This window comes from Arachis ipaensis, chromosome B1 (genome assembly GCF_059453495.1).
Source record: "Arachis ipaensis isolate K30076 ecotype BB chromosome B1, ASM5945349v1, whole genome shotgun sequence".
NCBI lineage: Eukaryota > Viridiplantae > Streptophyta > Magnoliopsida > Fabales > Fabaceae > Arachis > Arachis ipaensis.
In genome coordinates, this window is record NC_142436.1 from 13,357,781 (window position 1) to 13,370,350 (window position 12,570).

At 38.7% G+C, this 12,570-nt stretch overlaps 3 pseudogenes; 2 read left to right on the forward strand and 1 right to left on the reverse strand.

The window, feature by feature from the left end:
• The first annotated feature begins 346 nt into the window (after nt 1–346).
• On the forward strand, nt 347–1,141 carry LOC107646589 (serpin-ZX pseudogene; annotated as a pseudogene).
• Nucleotides 1,142–2,871: 1,730 nt separating this feature from the next.
• Nucleotides 2,872–8,571, reverse strand: LOC148575763 (uncharacterized; annotated as a pseudogene).
• Nucleotides 8,572–8,577: 6 nt separating this feature from the next.
• On the forward strand, nt 8,578–9,783 carry LOC107646604 (uncharacterized; annotated as a pseudogene).
• The last annotated feature ends 2,787 nt before the right edge of the window (nt 9,784–12,570 follow it).

Below are 12,570 nucleotides of genomic sequence, written 5' to 3' on the forward strand. Positions count from 1 at the left end.
AGACAAACATGGTAGAAAGGATTTCCCTCGAATGAGTTCATGACCTAATTTAGCACATGTTTTTCCACTCGAATAATATAATATACATAACTGACTAAGTTAATCGGTAATCTCTAACTCACTATTTTGTACTGTTATTCTGAAATTTATAGCTTTTGAACATAGGACATTAGGAATTGACTCAAGGTTTAAATCTTGCTTTTTGAGCAGCAAGAGGGTTGGTTTCTAGGGATCAATTATTGTCTAGTATAAACAAATCTGATCATGCTCTATATAAACATATTAAGTTAGCGAAAAGCTTTAACTTGCTCTGTTGGCATTTGATGAATTGATCGCAAATTTGATTATGGGTTTAAAGGCTATTGAAGTGAGCATGGAAGTTAATTCTTGGGCTGAAAAGGAGACAAATGGCCTCATTAAGGAGGTCCTTCCAGCCGAGTCAGTTGACGGCTCAACCAGGCTCATCTTTGCAAATGCAATATACTTCAAAGGTGCATGGAATGAGAAGTTTGATGCACAAATGTCAAAGGACCACGACTTTCACCTTCTGGATGGAAGCTCGGTTAAAGCCCTCTTCATGGTCAGCTATAAGAGACAGTTAATTAGTGCTTTTGATGGTTTCAAAGTGCTTGGCCTTCCTTACAAGTAGGGAGAAGATAAGCGCCATTTCTCCATGTACATGGTCCTTCCTGATGCAATGGATGGGGTGTCAGCTTTGCTTGAGAAGGTGAGTTTTGAAAGCGGTTTCTTGGAACGCAAGCTTCCTCATCAAAAAGTGTTAGTAGGTGACTTCAGGATCCCAAAAGTCCATATTTCTTTTGAGTTAGAAGCTTCGAATGTATTGAAGGAGCTAGGAGTGGTGTTGCCTTTCAAAGGTGGAGATTTGACAGAAATGGTGAATTCTTTTGTGAGTCAAAATCTGTATGTTTTCAGCATATATCACAAGTCATTTGTTGAAGTAAATGAGGACGGAACTGAAGCTGCTGCAGCTAGTGTCGTGACCATGAAATTGACTGGTAGTGTCCGATTTCCAACCAGGATAGACTTTGTAGCTGATCACCCATTCTTGTTCCTCATCAGAGAAGATCTGACTGGAACTGTCCTCTTTATTGGGTAGGTGCTCAATCCTCTTACGAACTGATGTTAGTAGTCTCACGTGAGACAAAGATATTACTACATACTAGTGATTAGAGGGTGTTTCGCCCTTGTTCTGCTCTCATGTTTCTATTATGATCCAAGATTTGTGACTCTTTGACATGTATTAGTAATTAGATATACAAACGGGTGGTATAATTGTTTCAGATTTCATTTTTATGTTTGACCTCTAATACTTGAGTGCCGTTAAAGTGTGTTTAAAAGAAACTTGTTTATATTTTCTATCAGAGGCCTTTTCCTTAGTATCTTTATCTTTTGTAACTTAATGATTTCTTGGATCATGGTCTAAATCAGTTACTTTGAATTGCAGATCCTTAAATTCCAACAGCTTCATTGGGAGGATTCCACATTCTATTGGTAATCTATCGAACCTATATTGGTTAGATTTAGCTGACAATGAGCTTCAACGACCTATACCAATTTCTAATGGCAGTGTACCTAGTCTTGATAATTTGCACCATGCCAAACATTTGTGAGTCAACTCTTTTATTTTCTGCAATAAATGGCTTACTACTTTTATGTAGAAAAATCCATCTAATACATGTTACATGCAGTCATCTTGGGAAGAATAATCTCTCAGGCAATATTCCTCCTCAACTTTTTAGCTCGGAAATGGCTCTGATTCATCTGTAAGAATTCTTCTAATTTTTTTTCATATAGTGTCTGCCTTTGGGATCCAATTCTTCAGTGATTAATTTTAGGTGTTGCCAAAATTATTTAGCCACCATAGCCGCTGTAGGCATAGGCACCATAGGCTCTCATATAAATTCAAAATTTTCAGGTATCATGATGTGTAACAACATAATTGTGCCTTCTTTCCTTTTTCCCCCCTTTTTTTGGGGTGTGCGATTTGTAAATTATTGGATTTAAAGTTTTTCTTGGTGACAGTTGCTATTTTTTGGCAGTCTCAATACATCAAAGAGAGAATATGATTATTATCCCACTATTGGAAAGAATTGAATGATGATGTTGACTCCATTTCTGTCACATGCAACAACAATTCTTGGTCGTAAAATTCAGCAGCCTACCATTCCACACTTCCTAACAGATCTTATTATATACCTTGAACTACTTCTTTCTCTCATTGTCTTCTGTGTTTGTTTCTCTAAACAGCAAAACAATGTTACTAAGAAGCTCCTCCGCACCAATACCAACCTCGTTCATACCCCCATTCTAGGGAACCATCCTCCCCTGAAGCAGAAAGGGTTCTTCAATTTTCTAGAACAAGATCGTTTGCCAGTCCAAGACAAAACTTGCCTGACTCATCAAATCATCGAAGCCCAACAAAGCACGACAACAAGAGTCGCTGATAGGGTGATAGATGCTCTAAACAAAAACAGTGAAATGGTATGTATATTGAATAGAGTAATTACGCCAGAAATACAAGTTTAGAGTTCAAAATTAATTAAGAACAATCAGAAGAAAATCAAGCTCATTAGTGACTTGAGCTCTAAGAACAGAAACAAGATAGAGTTCTTTAGTGTAACAGTAATTACGCAAAAATTGAAGAAAATAGGAAAATCAGAATCCGCCGAATCAGGTTGCAACAGTGGGAAGAATCCATAACCTGAGAGATGAAAATGGGAATCAGCACAGGAAATGGAAGATAACTGAATAGGAAATTAGAAGGGAAATTTCTATGTAGCAGCTGAATGAGAGTGACCAAGCAAAGAAAGAGGGTTGAGAGAGAAGAAAGAAGAAAATACCACAATACGCCTAGTGCCTGAAATCCCTCAACAGCCTGCTATTTGACCTCTTTCTCACGCTTCTTCTGAGGCCCTGAATTTGAGGATCTGCTGCCATCTGTCCCGAGTTAGTTGCAACCTCTTTTGCTGACGTTGCAAGCCTCTCATTTCCTTCCTTGCATTTAGCTATACTCGTATCATTACTCTCCCCATCAAGACCAACCTTGTCCTCAAGGTTGAATTCTGGAAATAACTTGATGAATTGGGCAGTATCCTCCCAAGAGTTATCTGTCAAACCATCCTAGCCCCATTGTACCAAGATTTGAGACACAACTTGATCACCCCTTTTAATTGAACGAGTCTGCAGTATTTTGCAAGGTTCTAAAACCGGTCCTGCATCTGTAGTAGTTAACGATAGAGAAAAATATGGTGAGGTTCCTTCACCCCGAAATGGTTTTAAGGCTGAGATATGAAACACATTATGAATACGTGCTTCCAGTGACAACTCCAAATGGTATGCCACATCACTCAACTTCTTTACTATAGGGAATGGTCCAAAATATCTTAATCCAATCTTCTGATGCTTTCTCAAAGCCACTGACTGCTGGCGATAGGGCTGCAGCTTAACCAGCACTAAATCGCCTTCACTAAATTCATAATGTCTTCTACTCTTGTCAGCAACCTGCTTCATATACTGCTGTGATCTTTCTAAATTAAACTTTAATGTGTCTAGCAGTTGATCACGGTCCTCCAATAGCTCTTGTAGGGAGGAATCATCTTGAGCTGAAAACTCATAGCGAGCTAACGTAGGAGGTTCTCAGCCATACAATGCCTTAAATGGAGTCATTTTAATGCTGTTGTGCCAAGAAGTATTATACAAATATTCTGCCCATGGAAGAAGAGTAACCCAACGCTTTGGATTATCAGAACAAAAGCAACGTAGATACATCTCCAATGTCCTATTACATACCTCACTCTGCCCATCCGTTTGTGAATGATAAGCGGAACTCATTGCTAATGTGGTTCCTTGACTTCGAAATAGGTGCTGCCAGAATTTGCTGATGAAAACCCGATCTCGATCAGAAACAATAGAACTTGGAAAACCATGAAGCTTAACCACATTGTTGATAAATATATCTGCCACTGATTTGTTATTGAAATCATGTTTTAAAGGAATAAAATGAGCGTATTTGGTTAATTCTAGCATGTCATATATGTGAAAAAAGAAATTCAGAATCAGGGGGTTCGTAGCAAAAGCAAAGAGATGTGGTATTGCAGTATTTGTCCTATATGTGCAAATAAGAATCAGGCAGATCTTTACTCAGAGTAGAATAGAAACCTAAAGCCCGAAGATTGGCATTCCATTGCTGTCATCTTATATGTATATGGTTACAATTATCTACGTTCCCAATGTGCCTATGATGTAGCACCAGGAGGACTATTAGCTTACTCGGATAGATAGATAGATAGATAGATAAAAATATCGAAAAAGTAAATAGAAAAAATATTAGAAATTTCTCTTTCTCTTACCGTGATCTACAAAAAAGTAGACTTTGGAGTTCTTTTTAACTGAAAGAAAGGAAAATAGAACAAAAACGACACTAAAAGAAAAAATCTTGAAATAAGATTCAAATAGCCCCTAATAACCAACGAATGGCAAGTGCTTTTCCTTGTGTGGATCCTATTTCAATGGGAACTTAATGAGTAGATCCGCCTACACATAAAATTGAAGGTACCAAAAATTCCTAGAGGCATACCATCCGAAAAGCTTCTTTGACCAAAAACAAATACAAGTCAGTCCATAGGAGTCACAATTTAATTGATCTTCGGTTTGTAATCCGAAGTTAAAGCCTTGTTCTTTGGAAGATCTATCTCGTGTCTGGTACTGCATGGTTCCACCCTGCAAGAACTCCGAATCATTCTCTTGAAGCTCATAAAAGATAGGGTAGAGGTATGACAGTTATTATATGAGGTCTACCCACACCACCATTGCGTATTGTTATTTATTGGATATAGAATAAAATAGATCCACTTCTTTTTGTTCCTACTGAATAGAATTGTTCCATTTTTCCTAAAAACATCCAATTTCTACTCCATCCGACTAGTTCCGGGTTCGAGTCTCGGGCAACCCATATAATATATGGAATACATATATATATATATATATATATATATATATATATATATATATATATATATATATATATATATATATATAATCTATAAGAAAATATGTCGAACTATCAACTACCATCATAATTACTAAATTTCCTGCTGCCAGTGGTAATGCTGTGATAAAATCCATTGCAATATCCTCCCAAACCTGTGAGGGAACTGGTAATGGTTTGAGTAACCCCGCCGGGGCCTTGGTGTCCACCTTAGCTTGCTGACAAACACAACAGTTTAGAACATAACGCCTAATGTCTTGCTGCATGTTGGGCCAATAGAAGATTGAACAAATTCGCTCCACGGTCTTTGCTATGCTAGCATGACCTCCAATAACACTATCATGGTACTCATGCAAAATTTTAGGTATCAAAAAGCTATTTGTAGGTATCACTAATTTGTTCCTCCACAAAATAAGGTCATTATGGACTGAGTAATTTAAATCCCCCAAAGTATGATTACTACACTTTTCTATCAGTACTTGAAGATCAGGATTTTGAGCTAAATCCTTCTTCAACTGCCTCAGCCAATCAACTCGTGGTGTGGACCAAGCCCCAAGGAAACTCTTCGAAAGGGCATCTGCAGCCACATTCTCAGCACCAGATTTGTAGTGAATCTCGAAGTCATATCCCAATAGCTTGTGCATCCATTTGTGTTGTTCTGGAGTGTGTAGGTCCTGTTCAAGCAGCGCCTTAAGGCTCTGATGATCTGTACGCAATACAAATTTCTTTCCTAGTAAATAATGTCGAAATTTCACCAACGCTTCAGTGATGGCATAAAATTCCCAAACATAAGCTGATTGTTTCTGCAGAGTTGGGAGAAGCTTCTTGGAAAAGAATGCTATTGGATGTTTTTGCTGCAATAGAACTGCACCTATTCCCGAACCCAAGGCATCAGTTTCAACCACAAATGGTAGATCAAAATTTGGCAATTGCAGCACAGGTTTTGAGCATATAGCCTTTTGAAGTTGAGCGAAAGCCTTAGAAGCTTCTGTACTCCATACAAAAGCATGCTTCTTTAGCAGATCTGTTAAAGGGGAAGCCAAGGAAGCGTATCCTTTAATGAATCTTCTGTAGTATCCAGTAAGGCCAAGGAACCCTCTAAGATGTTTAACATTGGTGGGCTGTGGCCAATCCATAACAGCCTGCACTTTAGCCATTTCCATATGTACTCCACCTCCCCTTATCGTATGTCCCAAGTAATCCACTTCGAATGAGCCAAAAATACACTTGGATAGTTTGGCAAAGAGAGACTCCTGTTGCAACAGCTTTAAGACCACTTCCAAATGCTCAAGATGCTTAGTAAAGCCATCACTATAGATTAGTATATCATCAAAGAAGACAAGCACGAATTTTCGAAGGTAAGGCTTAAACACCTCGTTCATTAAGCTCTGAAATGTAGTAGGAGCATTGGTGAGGCCGAATGGCATAACCAACCATTCATATAATCCTTGATGAGTCTGAAAAGCAGTCTTGAATCTATCATCAGGGTTGACTAGTATTTGGTGATAGCCAGAATGTAAATCCAATTTGGAAAAGATATTAGCCCCAAATAATTCATCTAAGAGTTCATCTACAGTAGGAATTGGAAATCCATCCTTTACAGTGATGGCATTTAAAGCTCTATAGTCTGTGCAAAATCTCCACGTGCCATCATTTTTCTTAACCAAGATAATTGGTGAAGAGAACGGACTCTTACTAGGCAGTATTATACCCTCCTGCAGCATCTCATTCACCATTGATTCTATCTGAGACTTCAAATGATGAGGGTAACGGTAAGGGCAAGCCTTCACTAGTTCAGCACCCTTAATTAAAGGAATTGCATGATCTTGTGACCTCTGAGGGGGTAAACCCGAAGGCACATTGAATACACCCGCATATTGCTGAAGTAATTTGCCCAAAGCTGGGTTAAGCGAATCGGGTAATTGCAATAGTGGAGTTGCAGGCACCGTCGAATGCTGGACCTCCAAGGTAAACATCTCAGCTAGTGTATCAGTAGAGAGCATTCGCCTAATATGATGGAACTGAGCCTGTGACGAAGGAGCTGATTTGTACCCTTGAATTGTGATAAATTTTCCATCATGCATAAACCTCAAAAAAAAAAAAAGAATCATAGTCAGCAATGTGAGCTTTAAGAGATTCTAACCAATTGGATCCAATGACCAACTCACCCCCTGCAACATGAAGAACAAAGACCTCAGGGATGCTGATAGTATTGCCCAATATAGTGATGTCCAAACTGGAAATCACGCCTTTCACCGGCAGAATTTGAAAATTACTAACCATGACCTTAATACCAGGAGTAGGTTCAATTGGTAAGTTCAGAAACTTGGCAATACGGGGTTGGATAAAGCAATCCGAACTCCCCCCATCCAATAACGTGTGCACCTCATGTCCATTAATAACAGCAGTGAATCTGATCATAGCAGGTCCCCTAGTGCCATGCATGGCATTGTAAGAGAGATGATGGACAGCAACCTCCTGTTCTAGAGCCTCCAAAGTAAGATCAACATTAGTGTCATCTATAGTTTCAGGGTCAGCATCAATAGAATCATCCAATTCAAGGTGAAGTTACAGGTATTGTTTATTGGCGCAGCGATGAGTAGCTGAAAATTTCTCATCACACCAATAACACAAACCCTTATCCCTCTTATTCTGTATCTCGGCAGGGGAAAGCCTCCGAACCGAATTCTTCGATGGTGGTAAAGCTGAGCAAGGCGCAGGAGTAGGAAGAAGAGGTGGAAGAGGACTCTTCGGTAGACTGCGATTTTGCTGGGAACTCGAGTAAGAAGGATTCACCGAGCGAGGTTGGGACGTAAGGTGGTTCTTGGAATCGAAGCAAACTTCTCCTCCTGCATTCTAGCCAAAGTCAAGGCACGCATCAACGAAGGAGGGCACTGAGCCTTCACCTCTCTGCGAATATCAGCTCGTAACCCACCAATAAAACAATCCTTCAAAGCCTCAGGAGATTCAATATGAGATCGATTAGCCAAGGCAACAAAAGCAGCGTAATATTCACCCACAATACCTTGCTGCTGCAATTTGAAAAGGAGTTCTCTAGGCAATTCGAAAAGAGAAGGGCCAAACTCCAATTCAATTTCTCTCTTCAACTATGTCCAAGAACGAAATTGGGCCGATCGTTGAGACATTTGAAACCACGGAATCGTAGGCCCGACCATGTGTATTGCAGCGATCCCAATTTATTCATCATCTGGCACTTTGAAAAACTCAAAGTATTGATCCATGGAGAATATCCACCCCAGAGCATCTGTGCCATCAAACTTGGGCAAATCAAACTTTACTCGGCTATGCTGAGCCAATCGATTCACATTATCCACCCCATGACCAGAGTTCGAACCATGGGAGAAACCCCTCGATGGAGAGCGAGATCAAGATTGTTCCTGCATGATTTGCGTCAACGAGGATTGAATGGCGTCAAACTTCAAGCTCGTAGTCTCTGTGGCTCTCGCGCGTTCAGCGCGAGTCTCATCTAAGACCTCCTCGATGCGCTGACCCAAGCGTTTCAGCTCTACCTCCAAAGTTTTGAGCCTCGTGTTTTCTGCCATGGCACGATGAAAGCACCAAATGATAGGGTGATAAATGCTCTAAACAAAAACAGTGAAATGGTATGTATATTGAATAGAGTAATTACGCCAGAAATACAAGTTTAGAGTTCAAAATTAATTAAGAACAATCAGAAGGAAATCAAGCTCATCAGTGACTTGAGCTCTAAGAACAGAAATAAGATAGAGTTCTTTAGTGTAACAGTAATTGCACAAAAATTGAAGAAAATAGGGAAATCAGAATCCGCCGAATCAGGTTGCAGCAGTGGGAAGAATCCATAACCTGAGAGATGAAAATAGGAATCAGCACAGGAAAGGAAAGATAACTGAATAGGAAATTAGAAGGGAAATTTCCATGTAGCAGCTGAATGAGAGTGACCAAAGAAAGAGGGTTGAGAGAGAAGAAAGAAGAAAATACCACAATACGCCTAGTGCCTGAAATCTCTCAACAGCCTGCTATTTGACCTCTTTCTCACGCTTCTTCTGAGGCCCTGAATTTGAGGATCTGCTGCCATCTGTCCCGAGTTAGTTGCAACCTCTTTTGTTGACGTTGCAAACCTCTCACTTCCTTCCTTGCATTTAGTTATACTCGTATCAGTCGCATACCACGTAGTAACGTGCTCAAGAGTCAGCATGGTACCAAGATCAAAGAAAGTGACCAAGTGATTCACACAATAAAAGGGAAACCTTCAATCAGAGAACTCTTCTCAATCTCAGGTTTAGATAGGTAAGTCATAGTAGAATATGATGAAGATGGTGGTGAAGAGAAGAAGAGAGGTAATAGGGGAGTGATGGTGGCAAGATATGTGGTGGCAGTGGAAGAGTCCCAGATGGAGGTGGCTTGAAATCAGATAAGACTGATGCTTATTACCAAACCATGATTCAAGCTAACCCCAACAATACGCTTCTGCTTGGAAATTATGCCAAGTTCTTAAAAGAGGTAAAGCTTGTTTTTGAAACTTATCAATACATGGAAGATCTAAGAAAACTATTGTGCTCTGTCTATGAATGGTTCACTGATATTCAATTTGCAAATATAGGTTCGTAGAGATTATCCTAAAGCCGAGGAGTATCTTGAAAGAGCCATTTTGGCTAATCCTGGTGATGCAACTGTTTTGTCACTCTGCCGATTTAATTTGGCAAATAGAGAAGGATGCTGATCGTGCTGAGGGCTATTTTGATCAAGCTGTTAAAAGCGCCCCTGATGATTGGTAAGATATATACCACTATTTCAGCACATGGATGATCTGGTCTTAAAGAACATTTGTGACCGTGTGAGGAAAGCTGGGATGATGAAAAAGAAGCAGTAGCAGCAGAAAATTGTTCAAATGAGTTAGGAAATTGAATAGGAGTTGCTTGTAACATAGTTCTTTTAATTTACTAGTATGAGAAAAATTATTTAGAGCCCTTTGGATACCCATTAACTTTTAATTTACTCAATACACTTTGTTGATGTATGGTTGTTATTTATTATTATAGTTGATGTATCAATACACTTTGTTTATGTTTTGAATTATATTGACTTGTTTGTTTATAGTATTTTCCTTTTAGTTTGATAATACGATGAATTTGTTTATTTTTTGAAATATTATAAATATTCGAATATAAATTAGATAAAAAATTGTATTAAATTTATATTTATTTTGTATGAAAACAAGCTTATTTTGTAATTAGAAAAATAAAAAAAATTATTTTACCTTATTGATGGATTTACAGACAGATTTTCTGTCTGTAATCAGAGTGGGAGATGATTTTCCAAAGTTCAAAAATCTGTCGGAAAATCCGTCTGTAATTACAGACGAAAAATCCGTCTGAAAATCTGTCTGTAATTACAGACGGAAAATCCGTCTGAAAATTCGTCTGTAATTACAGACAGAAAATTCGTCAGAAAGTTCGTCGCCTTCGGGAAATCGATGGAGAATTTACAGAGGAAAAATCCGTCGGTAACTAGTAAAAATCCGTCGGTATTTCGTCGGTAACCAAAAATCCGTCTATAATAAAGACTAAATCTGTCTGTATTAAGCCATTTTCTAGTTGTAAGAAGCAACTGCTTTAGCCATACAATCTGCAACACTATTCGCATTCCTCTGAATTAAAAGAATAGAGACTCTCTAATTCCAATTCATAACCTCCTGTATATGCTTTGTCAAATCCCATTCCGGAATATCATTACCAAGCATTCTTTGGTTTACCAAGAAAAGGGCTTCTAAACAGTCTGTTTCACAAATAACCTCACGAAATCTACTATTCCAAACTAGAAGTAAACCTCTCCAAATCGCATACAATTCAGCAAAAAGAACACTGCACATTTCAACTTTCCAGTGCAACCTTTTAACCAGCCAACATCCATCAGAATTGCGAATAATACAACCAAAACTAGCATAGCCAAAAGGAACAAAACAACTAGCATTACAAGTCAATTTAACATAATGAATGGGAGGTTGAACCCAATGCAAACAAATTGAACGAGGAGACAAAGATTGATTCATAGTAAAAATGGTGTAGAACTCCCTTACTGAACTACGAATCAAACTCACTACTTTACTAGAACTCCAAGAGTCATCTGTATTAAATAAGTCATGATTCTTGCTTCTCCAAATCCACCAGATGGTCGAGAAGAAAAGAAAAACATCTCCACTCTTGCACCTCTGTAGAGCCAATCATGTAAATCCGAGTTATCTGAGTACAGGCCTAAAAGGTTCCAGACCTCCTTAGCACTGGGACACTCTCGAAGACAATGAAGTATGGATTTAGAACCACTCTGACACTGATGACAAGTGCTAAATAAAACTAAGCCACGATCCAATCGAAACTCCGCTGTAGGAATAGCATTATGAAGACTGAGCCAAATCAAGAACTTGTACTTCTTAGGAATATGCAATCACCATACCCACGACCAATTATCACGCTCATTCCAGTCAAACTTTCTTTTGGCTAACCAATTGTATCCACTCCTAACTGAGTAGAGTCTAAAAGATGCCACACTCCACGCCCAACCCGAACTCTTCCCAGCATTTAAATCCAGATTATAAGCATTCAAACACTGTCTGACATCTTCTGGAATGTTAGAAAAAACATCATGGAGATTCCATTTGCCATCTTTCCAAACATCTCTAATAGTTAAATCAGAGTTAGATATATGAATAAAAGAGACATCTTGAGCAATTGGGCCCTCAATACTCCACTTGTCAAACCAAAAAGATTAATCAAGTGACCCAACGCACCAAGAGAAGGTATCCTTAAGTGTATCAAAAGCCTTTGAGATATTCTTCCAAACATGAGAAACGTTGTAAGGAACAGGGCCATCTAAAACTCCCTCATTCTTCAGATATTTCGCCCTCAATAGAGCAACCCAAGACTTGTCCTGACAATAAAAAAATTGCCAAACCAGTTTACCAAGTAAAGATATATTAGTATATGCAGGATCTCTAACACACAGGCTACCAAATTTCTTTGGAGTGACCACCATTCCTCCAATTAACAAGAGAAAGACCTCCGCCATCAACTTGACCCTTCCAAAGGAACTGTCTCATCATAGAAGACAATTTATCGCAAACCCAATTTAGAAAATAAGATACCTGCATATGATAGAAAGGAATGGATGCTGCAACAGAATTGATTAAGAAAAGTCTCCCTATTTTATTTAGAAATCATACCAGAATTAAATATGTATGTATGTATATAACCACTAGTTGTTAGTTCACTAGTCTGCTTAAGTAAGTGTCAATGATTCGAATCATAACTTGTGCATAGAATCAACGGCAAACACTTAGATGGAACTAGGGATGGCAATGAGTCTCCATAGGAGCGAAGACCCCCCGTCCTCCATCCCTGCCCATCCCACTACAGGTCCCCGTTTATTTCTTTCTGTGGCCCGCAGATATCTATGGATAATTGGATATTATTAAATTTTAATTTTTTTAAAAATAATTAACACAACTATAATAAAATCTTATATAATTCAACTAAATATATCAAATCAAACATAATTTTAACATAATA